Source organism: Gambusia affinis, linkage group LG14 (assembly GCF_019740435.1).
Source record: "Gambusia affinis linkage group LG14, SWU_Gaff_1.0, whole genome shotgun sequence".
Classification (NCBI taxonomy): Eukaryota; Metazoa; Chordata; class Actinopteri; order Cyprinodontiformes; family Poeciliidae; genus Gambusia; species Gambusia affinis.
Window position 1 is genome coordinate 12,830,928 of NC_057881.1, and position 12,961 is coordinate 12,843,888.

The 12,961-nt window shown below is 38.5% G+C and overlaps 1 protein-coding gene across 4 annotated transcripts in view; it reads right to left on the reverse strand.

Moving 5' to 3' along the window:
* The window catches only part of atxn1a (ataxin 1a), a 98,540-nt gene extending 89,585 nt beyond the window's left edge, over positions 1–8,955 (reverse strand). For all 4 annotated transcript variants that reach the window (XM_044139465.1, XM_044139471.1, XM_044139469.1 and 1 more), the window contains exon 1: positions 8,689–8,955. The gene's annotated coding sequence lies outside the window, so the exon portion shown is untranslated. The remainder of the gene's footprint in view (positions 1–8,688) is intronic.
* Positions 8,956–12,961: the final 4,006 nt, after the last annotated feature.

Genomic DNA, 12,961 nt, shown 5'->3' on the forward strand with positions numbered 1-12,961 from the left:
AATGGGTAATGTACAGGCTTCTGTAGCATTTGGTGGCTGCAGAGGAGGTCATGCAATAAACTGAATGAGACATGCTGGAACAGAAACACGTCTAAAACATGCAGGGTAGGGATACTTGGGGACCAGGTTAGGGAATACAGCCACCACCATCATTGTATAAATCACTGAAAATCAAAGATCAACTTTATCCGCCATTCAACTCTTTCACAGACAACACAAATCAGACAGGACTTAAGAGGTAAGGCATAGAGAAGGTCACTGTCACTGTTGAGGCATTATATTCCCTGGACTTCAGCCAAGTTCAGCTTCTAAAAGTGACTTGCCAGGCATATAGACAACTGCATATCAAGTGAGCCAGACAAGCAGCCATTACAAAGCCAAAGGCTACACTTGGCTGAGCAAAGTCCAGACTTCTCTTTTTCACATGGTTATTGAGCCATGAAGCAGTTTATCGACCCAACAGTATAACACCAGTGTGTAGGTTGGTGATGCTGGGACAGTCACAGAATACATACCCATTTCATAAGTACTTATATGATTTAAGCCCATGAAATGGGTAACAAAACACAATCTTTTCAAGCAGTGTAATGTACACACACTTATCAGCAAATACTCCAAAGTGAGGAAGGACAAGAGTGATATACAGTATAAGTTACAAACATTGATTCTTCTTTTCTACCATGTTCATAGAAATGCCATCTTGTACATTTGTTATATTCTTACAATAAAGTACCTTTTCCTACAATTCATCAAAATTCAGGACGGTACACTAAGCCATATAAAAACATGATAAAACACAGCAGAATGTTCTTTAACAAAATACAAAAAGCTCTCATTGATCCCCTTTAAAGGCAGCACACAGCGTGAGTGTGTCCCTTCTCTTGTGTGCAAGCATGTGTACTCAGTGCATTCATGAATAGGGGAGGATGAAAAGAAAAGCTGAAAAGGTCTGAGCACACCGCGTGGTTCAACGAGACAGCTCAATCTCTTGATCTGCCTCCATCCCCACCCACTGCTCTGCACATTTTTCCCAACATTTTTCTCACATGCTCCTTTTTAATCGTAGAACTAAATGTTTCTCTCTCTCGTATTTTGAATATTCTTCTTTTTTTTTTTACTCCTCTCCCTCTGCCTTATACTTCCCAACACATTTTTTACATCACTCTGTTTCCATTCAACACCAGTCTCTTCCTTCCTCTTACTTCAACCAGGGATAGAGCTGTGACAGCACTCAGGTGTGGATGCAGAAGCAGGAGTGACACATTTTCAGTACTATCAAACATGACATTTATGTGTCATAGTGTGACAGGATAGAAAACAGCGCCACAAACTAAAGCTGGGAATTGCATCTTGCCAAAACACACCTTTGATCTATGTTAAATACATGACAATACATGACTAACTTAAAAAAAAAAAGAGTGAAAATTAGTCATTTTCATACCACAAAAAGCTATGCTTCCAAAATTAGAAATACTATATCCCAGAGTAAAGCAGATAACCAGAATGTATTTCTTAGGCATTAAACTGCTGCAATTAGTTATCGTCAAATATCCCGCAACATTCAGTCTTATATAAAAGATCGCATCACTCTTTATGTCCAGCAGAGCACTTCACCAGCACTTTGATGGACCAGAGTTCGCTTTTTTTGGTCTGCAGTAGAGTCCAATTGCAGTGACACGTTCCCAAACAAACCGGACTTTCTAGACAAACAGACTAGAGTTTGACTAAAGAGGACTATCCTAGGTCTGCAGGATTACTGGTGGTTCCTAGAATTTCTAGAAATAGACTGGGAGGACAGTTATTCAGCTCTCAAACTCCTCTCTGGTGAAACCCTGTTTTGCTTGTGTGATAGACACCCTGTCTACTTCAAAGTTCACACTTAAAACTTTAATTTTTGATAAAGCTTATGATTAGACTGCTTAACCTTACCCTCTTTAGTTATACATCAAATGTGGTACTTTTATGCAATTACCTTGAGATACAACAATACCCATTTACAATTTAAGAAATGGAACATGTATAAAATTTTAAAAAATTAAGAAAAAATATTAGATGTTTTACTTGTGTTACTCTTTCAAGAGTAGAATGGCAGAAAAGGATACTATAAGAAAAGAACATTTAAATCTAGAAAATTAAATCTTTTAAATTCAGAAGATTGAGGGGGTTTTTTGTCATTTTCTGATGCAGTTTATTCAGGCTCCACCAGTGTTAAACTTCAAAAAAATAAAAAAGATGGCTAAATGGAGTAAAACAAAGTTTCTGTATTTTACCCTTTTGTGCTATTAACCTCTGTCTGTCAAGGATAATGCTGAGTTGGTAAAAGTTGGGAGGATTTTGAGAATCATAGATTTAATCTAAGGATGTAGAGTTACATTCAGTAAATTAGAATATGCGGTTTGATGAGGCTCGATTGTCAGATAAAACTTATATTTTGGAAATAACCTTCAGCAGGTGTTAAGCATGCATTTTACAAAGTCCACATTTCTGTAGTACAGATGTTTGTTTTTATTGGTCTGACATAATGTTGTTATCAATGTCACGTCTTTAACTGTAAGCAGAAAATCATCATGATCAACATAAACAGAGATCTGAAAATGCAATCTACATTTTTCACTTAGTGAATTTAGTTACTAAATTATATTGTCATATTCTGATTTATTGAATTTAACTTATTCTTCAGAGTAAAGGCTTAGAACTAAGGACCTAATATTGGTCAAAGAATTTGGATTATTATATCTCTGTAAATCTATAAATGATTATCTGCATCTAACTGTACCATACATGGATCTGGATTGAATTGGACTGTATGTAAATGGAGTAGAATTTGAATATAAGATTGGATTGGAATTTACTGGGTTAATCTGGACTCAATGTGGACGAAATTAGACTCTAACTGGATACAAATTGGACATGTCTGCCCTGAGAAGACATCTGTTGTAAATTGGCACTAAATAAATAAATTGATGTCAATTCGTTAGCACCCTTGTGCACAGCGCCTCTTAAGACTCTTAATAAATGTAGAGGAAGGAGTGGAATTATTCCCACTCCTTCCTCTACATTCAGTCACTGACACCTGTTGTTTCGCTGCCCTGGTCAATCTGTGAGGCCCTCCCACCCATCATTCGTCCTCCCTGTACTTGCACATGAAGAGCCATTTCTGTCACTCGCTCATTCAGTTGTGAAATCTCCACCCGATCATTACCTGGAAATCTCACTCACGGACACAGAAACACACAATTTCCCCCTCATTTGGCAAGAGCTACAAGACGTACTGCTCATGTGTGTTTGTCTGTGGGGCTCCATGTGCACACAGGGCTCTGACAAATGAGCCAAGCTCGGTTAAATGGCTTGTGATTAGGACACATTGGCTTCTAATTGCCTCTCATTACCATTTGAAAGTGAGTGGCGGCTGGAATCAAAGGCTAGGGTGGATGCAGTGCATGCATGTGTGCGTGTGTGTGTGTGTGTGTGTGTGTGTGTGTGTGTGTGTGGGTGGGTGGGTGGCACAGCACGCCTGGATCACAGTGTTATGATCACACAATAGAAAAGTTCAGTTGGGTCTTTTACATCTTGTTCACCTGAAGAAGCGAACTTCAGAAATAAACATTTTGTTGCTCAACAGAGCAAAAACAAAATCTATAAATTTCAACTGCTGCCCAACAAAAACAACACCTGTCAGATGCTAAAGTACCTTTTTGGCAATATAGCATGTCTATCTCTGGCCCAGTTCACAGCTGATGATGCAAAAGATTTCATTCGTCTGTGAAAATGTTGCTCAAAATAATATTTAAAAAATTATTAATATAAACCAATTGCTTGTGCCAACGTGGCTCTCAAGAACTCTGGTGTACAAAAACAAATAATTATTCAGAGGGCCACAAATTGTTCCCAGGACACACTTTGGACATCCCTGGTAAACATCCTACTGCTGGCTATTTTTCTCTTAGCTATAGTTCTAACAATCTGGCCTGTGAAAGCATAGCCACCACAAAATCAATAACCTCATAAACTTTCAGACTTCCATCCATGCTGTCAACCCTAGTCTGACAGATGGACTTTCCTTTTTCAAACTTCTGCAGGATAGGAGACCTAAAACTAATTCACCTAAACCTCGCAATTTGTTGCCTCCAATACTCTACCAAGGTTATTCAAAAATGTTTCAATAATCTCATAAACCCTGCTTGTTGTATATAGTTCAGACCAAAAGTTTGGTCACACCTTGTAATTGAATTCAATTACAAGGTGTGACCATACTTGATAAAAAAAAAATCTGTTGAAGTAAAAATAGCATGTCATTTCTGATAACTATTTTAGCCTTGAAGCTTGCGTGCTATTGACCAATCCCTCAACCTGTGAACCAGAGAATCAAGACAAAACCAAGTCTCACAACTGAGCTCATTTTTAGTATTAAAGATATTTGATCAAAGATAAATATAAAAACATATCAGATGATCGACCTCCAAATGTTTTCAGTTCCACATCTTATAATTATCTAAATCTGTTTTTCATTGTTGGTGTTGTTGTTGTCATTTCTCATTGTATATGCACATCTGTATTATGTCAATAAGAATTTAAGTCACAAGGCTTTTCATCTTTATCAAAAAAGATTAGCTTTTGGAAATCATATCATTAGACAAAGATGTCTGGTCAGAACATTGCCATCATAACAGGCACATTATGCCAAATTAACCCATTTAATCCCAAATTTTTTCCTGCAAAATAAGTGCATGCATTTCAATCCTTGGACCTCCCTAAAACACGATATTTATGAATTATTACATTTTATGTTGGTTATGTTAGTGAAAATGTAGGTCTTAGACTCACCAACAATTGTTGCTGGTGGGAAACTTCATATTCTAAATTACCGGTACACAAATCTGGCCTATTTATACACATAAAAAAATAAGAAAAATCATGACATGCATAACTTATTATAACAAAGAATGGCTACAAGTGTGCTCAGAAATATTTTAGAAACATAAAAATTGAATGCCACATCCTGCAGGTGTCATTGTCTCAATATGCCAAGTGACCTTTGACCTCATTTGATTATTTAATCAATTAGGCAAAATCAGGTGAAAATGTTAGTATGAACAAATCTGCATTTGAGAGGACATTGCCCCTGTTCCACCAGACCAAGAACAAGACCTTTGCCTTGTCCCGAACTAGTTTCAGGCGTGGCGTCATCTTGTAGTGGTCATTCACTGCACAGGCCACACTTTGTGGAAAGGGTCGGCTTTTGGGGGCGGGAAGTGGGGAGGGGTTCAACTGAAGGAACCTCATTTTTTGAGGTAGAAAATCTAAAACATCTTATAGTTTGAGCTTTTGGCAACAGCAAGACATTTAGAATAAACAGCAAAGCTATGGACACAGGACAGTGCTGTCTTTGTATTATGCCAGCAGCAACAATTGTTGCCACACTTACATTCCCTCTTCTTATTATTAAAAGATGAATGAATGGATACAATTTTTTTTTATATATCAGTAGAAGACACTTGAAAGAACATATGTACAAAATATTTTATTCAGATTTTTTTATTAAAGTATTTAATGACTGTCTTGTACACATTTGTGACATACATTTACCTCCAGCGTTACAGGCAGGAAGTAACGAGGTCTGGTCATATCACCATTCACAGTAGATACATGAAATTGATATTTCTTAGAGTACACACTATTATTTGATTTAAAAACTTCAATTAGCTGCTAAAAGTCAAATGAATTCTCTTACAGCTTCCAGAAGTTAGAAAATATGTCTGGCAACAATTGTTGCCGGTGGGATTAAACGGGTTTTAAGCACATGAAATCAATAATAGATACACATAATGTTCAAAGTTTAAACATCTTAAAAATCAGCTTAAAGCACAGACCTGAAGAATATAAACACGAAATCCTTGTTTTTGAATCCTCCTAAATGTGGAACTCTATGTGAATATTTTGATAACAGAACTAGAGAAGCCACAAATATAACGATAAAAGCAACACAAGAACAAATGGAGAGTATTTCAAGTGAGCAAAGTAGAATGTAAATGGCCCTCCGCTGCACTTCAAGCACGTCTGTTTCCTTTTACACAGCATTGTGAGCGAGAGAATCAGACAGCACCAGGAACAAACTAGAGGCCATATCTAATCTATGTGACAGAGGCCACAACGTTATAAATAATAAGGCGCATTTTATTGACAGAAATTATGCGGTTATACAATTGGACTGCATTTTTATGCTGTGAAGTCCAAAACAAGTCTGTACAAAACTGCATATGCTTCATGAGGTTTGGTTTCACATTGCAGTAGGACAACAAAACATACGATTTGAATGAGCCACTTGCCACGACGTGCTGTTATTACCTGGAGGGGTACAGCTCTAGTTCAATCTATAAATTCATGTTCATAATCAAGTAAGTTTCTACTTAAATACACATTTCATCACTCTAAAATGTTTTGAAAAATAATATTTTATAACCATCTCAAAACTAAAATTATGGAGATTTTTCACAGCCCTTCACATTTACATTTCCAGTTTCTGTCTTATTGTTAATCCTTCTACTTAGAAAAGGTTTTAACATGTTGTTTTTTTTATTCTTTGTGTTTGATTAATTTTAATTGTAAAAGGTTGCTTGTAAATCTTAATTAAATCTTTGTCTCTGTTCTTTATGTGCTACCATGTTTCTGACTAACAGCTAAGATTGCATTAATAGCAATTAAATTTGAGGGGGAAAAGCTGATATTGCTATGAACAGAGATGTGTTTTGATTTATATCTAGGCTAAAAAAAATATATATTAAAGACTAAAATTTAAACAAAAAGCACCCTCACATTTTTGAGACATCATTAGCAACAATATTTTGAAAAAATGAATCAAAAGTAGTTAACACGGTTTCCAAACTAAATTTACAAGAATTCAAACACATGCTTGCAAAATCTGTTCATTAGCTAATAATTAGTTTAGCAGCTACTTCAAAGTTCTTTAACATTTGTTTTCGCAGGTACTTCTCAGATAGATTTTAGAATGCTTTATTTTGTGGTGACATCTTATTCGATCAAATTTGGCAAAACAAAATATTGTAATACATTAGGGTACAAAGCATAATAAGGAGTTGGTGTCAAGTTACCAAGAAGTGAGTACAAATGTCCTAAAAACTTCTTTCTGGGGCGCAGCATGGTGTGGCGGGAGAGCTGCCCCATATACAGAGGCTATAGTGCTTGATGCAGCTGTTCTGGGTTCGATTCCTGAGCTCAAGACCTTTGCTGCGTTACCTCCCACAACAACCTTCTCTCTGCCATTTCCTTTGAATTACTGTTGGAAAAAAGCCACTACTACCACAAATATATATTTAAAAAAATTCTAACAGACAATTACTTGAATATGAAGGGTAGCAGTGAACATTATTAGCACACAATGTTCTTGCATGCTGAAATCTCTGGCGGAGAGAGATAGAAAAAAAACCTTGAAAAATTTAGAAAATTAGTAAAATATTGATAGTAGGAGGATGTAATAACATTAATGGACAAAAAAATAGCAGTTACAATCAATTAAGGGCACTTTGTTGAACATTCAAGGACATATTCCACTTCAAAGGTAAGTTCAGAGAGTTTACTAAATAATGTCGTAACTGTGAGTATGAATTTTTTAATTAAATATGTGAACATTAAAGCCCTCTGCAGGATATCTCACTGAGAATGTGAGAAAAATATTGTAGACAGGGGACACCTTAAAGTGCATGCTTTACATCTGCAGCACTCCCTTAATGTCCATGCACTTTTTCCTCATTTGGATGGCATATTAAATTCATATTGTGAGTTGAAGCATAGCCCTACCCTGCTCTGAGGTGTAAACAGTGTAAAAATAGCCTGCTATCACAGGCTTCCCTACAGTCCCGTTATATAATGGTTCAAGCTCGGATGAATGACATCACGGGTAGTCCTGCAATCACAAACCGTATGTCCTTTACACCCAGCTGGTAATGTAAAACACCGTGTAGTAACATATTACACATGCAGCCGTAAACGTGTGCAAATTGCAAGCGGAAATATACGTTTCATAGCTGTAAAGTGTTTCGGAACAAACAAAGTGAGCATTTTAACTTGACTTTGGCGAGTAGTTCTAGTTCGTGTTCAGGGGAAACACTTCCGCGATGGTGAAGCGTTGTTTAAAAAAAGAAAAATCTCCTGCCTTTGACATTCCCTCTCAACAAATTAAGAGTATTGAAACAAGCGTTCGCAACAACATCCAGCAGAGTCTGGCGGTGTTTACCGCTGAGAAAGCAGCGTAAAGAGAACATGTTCGAGCCGAGGTCGAGTGGCGCAGTTAGTGGGAAGCGCAGCGGCTGGCCGAGATCAACTCGACCGGCGAACGCGCTCCTTGCCCGGTCACTACACAGGCAAACCTCCGCTCCCTCTTTCGTCCACTAAAAGAACTCACTTTGCAACAAAGCAGCGATGTGACAAGTGTACCCACCCATGCCCCTCGTTTCCCCGGACTGTTTGGTGACTGTTAAAATAAGTCAGAGAGCGAAGTAAACATTTCCCAAACGCTTTGAAGTAAAGAGAGAAGGGTAGAGAGCGCTTCAGCGCCACCCTTACCCAGTTCTTCCAGCCATTTTTATGTCCAAACAGAGCTCCAAAAGAGAGAAAGCGAGCAGTGACAGTTTGTAAAAAGCGGCTCGGAGTGAGTAGTTTTGTGCGACTTACTGTGGGGTGTAACGGGCTGCTGAGTTTGTGTGTCTTCTTGTTGCCAGGGCTCCCCTGCTCTGCTCCGCTCCGGCGCTGACGGTGGAAAGCGTCTCCCCTCCTAATGATGTCTGCGGCGCACAGCTAATACCTCTCTGCCCCCACCTCCAGGGAGAAAGAGAAAGAGAGAGGGAGAGATTCACAAATGGAGCAGTTTGCGAGCTACTCATGCAAAAATATGACATCCAGGGCTCGGAGCAGGGCAAACAGACGCGGAATTACAGAAGTTCACTGACAGCACTGATAAGGCGTGGGGATGTCAAAGCACCTACGTCATTAGAAATAGTTCAATTGTGCTTGCATATTAAACTCAGGCTTAGCTGCATTCTTTATTGCAAATGTAACAGTTTAGCCTCACTATGAAGAGCTTAGCCTCTACTCAAACCCTTTTATTGTTATTTTTGAAGGTCATAAGGTCCTGGCTGGCGAACGAGGCTCAAGGATTCAGAGAAAATCTCTGCTTGAAGGCAATGAGTGACAGTCAGCTGACAGCAACCTGGAGGACAGCTCAGCTGTGGACATTCCTTACACATTCAGACACAAACAAAAAATGGCCGCAACAAAAAGGGTTAGTAACTAAAAGGTTATAAGTCTGACTTTAGATGTGCTATGCTGAAATGCATAAAACCTACAGATCAGAGATTTTGTGGCCAATTTCATATCATAAATTTTATGCATGCTGGGTTTTTGTTTTCTCTCCTTAAAAACTAAACATAAAAACAAGAAAAAATACTTTTGTTCTGCTGGATCGATCTGATGGATCGAAACAATAACATTTTTATTGTAAGATGTTACAGAGCTGCTTTGAACTCCAAGAAAAGAATTACACATTATCTCATTTATAAAAAAATTATTGAAGCTTAGCAAACCTGTACTTTTTCCACACACTTGATACATTCAGAATAATCAAATCTGTCCATCATCCCTATTTGCTGTTATCACTCATTTGTACAGACCAAAAAGAAACAAAAGGAAAGGAAGGACATTTGTCAAACAGCTTTCTGCTATTGATGTTTTCAAAAACAAGACATATTGGCAATAACTTTCAATTTATTTTACAAACAGGAGGTTCAGCTTAGCACCTCCTCCTCATGCTGTTCACCAAGATTGGTCAAACACTGCTGTGGGATGACATCATATTCCTCAACTAGCATTTGTTCTAAGTGTGCCGGTTGTTTCAGTCACTCTAATACAAATGGTACCAGAGTGGTCACAAGTGTTCCTTGAGATTGTGGTCAGAACTGCAGACAGGTCAGACCTCAAAAAGAAAAAATCTAAATTAGTAAACCCAAATCTGTGCATCTTCAATACTTTCCTGTTAAAATCATTAAGAGTCAGCCTCTTAACCCGTTATCTATTTCACTTCCCATCTATTTTGAGAGCCTTTCACTACTTTGACCTCGGTGACACCTGCCAGATTTTCAGTACGACAGCAAGAGCCGTTGCCTTTCCCTCTACAGCGGAGTGCAACCTGACACAGCTCACATGAACCGCAGGGTGCATGAGGCTGCAGTGTGACGGTTAATCAGGGATGTATCCCGCTCCCTGCCAGTCACTCAATAAGTGGACTATTGTCCTACTCTCCATTGTACCCTCGTCACATGTGTGACGAACAAAGAGCTAGAGAGGTAGCCTGCCCTGTGAGCCAGAGGTTTAGTATTACGCTGATGCACCGCATGCATAGAAATGAAGACGCATAGTTGGGCAGTGAGTGGACTCATATTTGAATAAGAAGATTTCACATTGCATTTCATAACAATTGGTATATTTTAACACCAAATAAAACTGACTTATTGCCGTGGATTGTACAGACCTGATTACTGTATTATCTGGAGCAGATGTTTATGCATACACTGTTGAATATAAAATGTTGGTTTAACTTATTAAAAGTTGCCATTAGAGAAACTTTGTGCCTTGGCAAAGTTCCCTATTCCTACAGTACAACGGGTATAGCTAAGCTGCAGTGTGAGAGGCAGAATTACTTTACAACTCTTAAAATTTAGTACGTGATTCAAAGAGCTGCCCTTAAAATTCAACATCAGGAGACAGAAACAGTCATATGAAAAATTAGACCAAGCTACACAACTACACCAGCTTGGACCCATTGAGTCACAGATAAGTGTTTTGGGGGAGAAACTTAAGGTGTATTTCCTTCATGGCTCTGGGGACTAGTATGCAACCAATGGAGATGATGGTACAAAGAAGGATTCTTCATGAAATCAAGAAAATACAGACAACCCTAAACAGCCTCTTAATGAGACTGTTATACAACACCAGAGTGTCTTCAGTCAGAGCCTTCTTCAGTGCCGCTGTAACACTGACCACTACCAGAGATCCTTCTTCCCCACAGCCATCAGCATCTAAAGCCACGTTTTGAAGAAGTTTGCATAATAGTTTTGCATTTAATTCCCCTCTGGTATTAATAACCTATTTTTGAATTAAATTGAATTTAACAACAAATCAATTTTACAGTCTAGTTGTGTTACACAGCGTTGCTAGATATCATATGGACAGCTATGAGCTGGAGCGACTAATAACCAGTTCAGCAGTTCGACATCAGCTAAAGCTTCCAATTGAATTGCTAGAAACTATGGGAAAACATTATTACAAACGAACATGTATTGTTTTGCCACTGTGTACTCGAAGAACTTCCCAGAGGAGATGTGCATTTTTCCAACATTGGGTTACTCCCTAGAGATGTACCCATGTTCTCTGTTGAAGGTGTGAACACTCAGGGACAATAAAGCACCACTGGGTGTGGCTTGTACGAGAAATAGAAACAGGGAGCTTAAATGTGCATACCTCTTTGTGAAATGACTCATAATGAAATGTCATCTGCCACTGATTTTAGTTGCACAAATACTCCTTCGCACCACACAAGGAAACAAGTCTGCTTGAGCAGAAATATTGCAACAAACATGGGTTGATCTGCCACATAAACAAGACAGCGAAACTGTAGCTGTAAGATAAATTAACATTAGCTTTAGTCAGGCCTTTAGGAGACTTAAAGTGGTTTATTGTCATTGCATAGCTGCTGAAAGTGATGTACGGCATGTAGACCTCGGCAGAAAACAAAAGCAGATCTTCTAAGTTTTAAAAACAGCCATCTCTATACAGTCTTCAGATGAACTGCTCCCTATTTGCACCCTCTGTTATTCAAATCTGCAAGTGTTTCCAGAATGCACGTGTTTAGTGCTATTTCTTGATTTAGTGAGCAGACACTGGAGTCATTTTGTTTGCTCCCAAAGAGTAGTAACAGTTTAAAGTAATCTTGATTGCTAGATCTTCTGGATTTCTGAGGCTCATTTAAGGATTTTCTTATGATTTGTGAAGCTTTTTCTCAGTTTTAGCACAACACCCAGATGATCGGTATTAGTTTGTCAAGCAATTTAACTCTGATCTTTCAATTATTCAGTGTCTTAAAGCCAAGCACTGAAACTAGTGTTGTGTCAACACAGAACACAACCAAATCTGTCTTCTCGTTTTACTAGCAAGATGGACCAAACACTTAACATACATAAAAAGACCTGAAGGGACACTTGGCAGCTACCACTGTTGTGGTCTCCTTTACTAATCGTCTGATTGCTTCAAGTTATTCTTCGTTGCTCATTCATCATTTCTATCTGTTCTAGAATCCCTAACTTGCTCCATGTCTCCACCACAGTTTCACCTCAGGCCGTTGGGAACTTCCTGGTCTGCTCCTCTGCCGCCTAATTGACAAGAAGCTCTTTCAACTCTCACAAGAGTCCAGCACTTTTCCTCTGAGCAAAGTCCCACTTACTTCCACACAACCACTCTACAACTTCAACTCACCAGCTCTCATTCAGGCTCCATAAACTTTTCAACCCTTGTATCCAAGGGTAATCGCTTCCAAAGCCATTACTCACTCCACCAGCAAAAAGTAATTCACTTGCCTTAGCCTTTCTTGACTATCTCTAACCTTCTTCTCTGAAGAAGACCATCAAAAATAAAGACTGGAAGCCGTCTTTATTTGTGCAAATGTGTAATAGATTTGCTATTACACATTTACTAAACATAACCGTTAAAACTTGACACGCTCTGAGAATGATAAAAATCAAGTTACTCTTTTAAAGAAAATCCTTATCAGCATGCAACAATATCGGTTTCAGAAATGTGACCTCATTTTTTCTGTTCCTCTCTAGCAGCAAAATCATGCAGGCTTAAAGTCGCCCTTGCAAGTGTAATCCTGCAGCAAAAGCCTGCTAACAGTTTA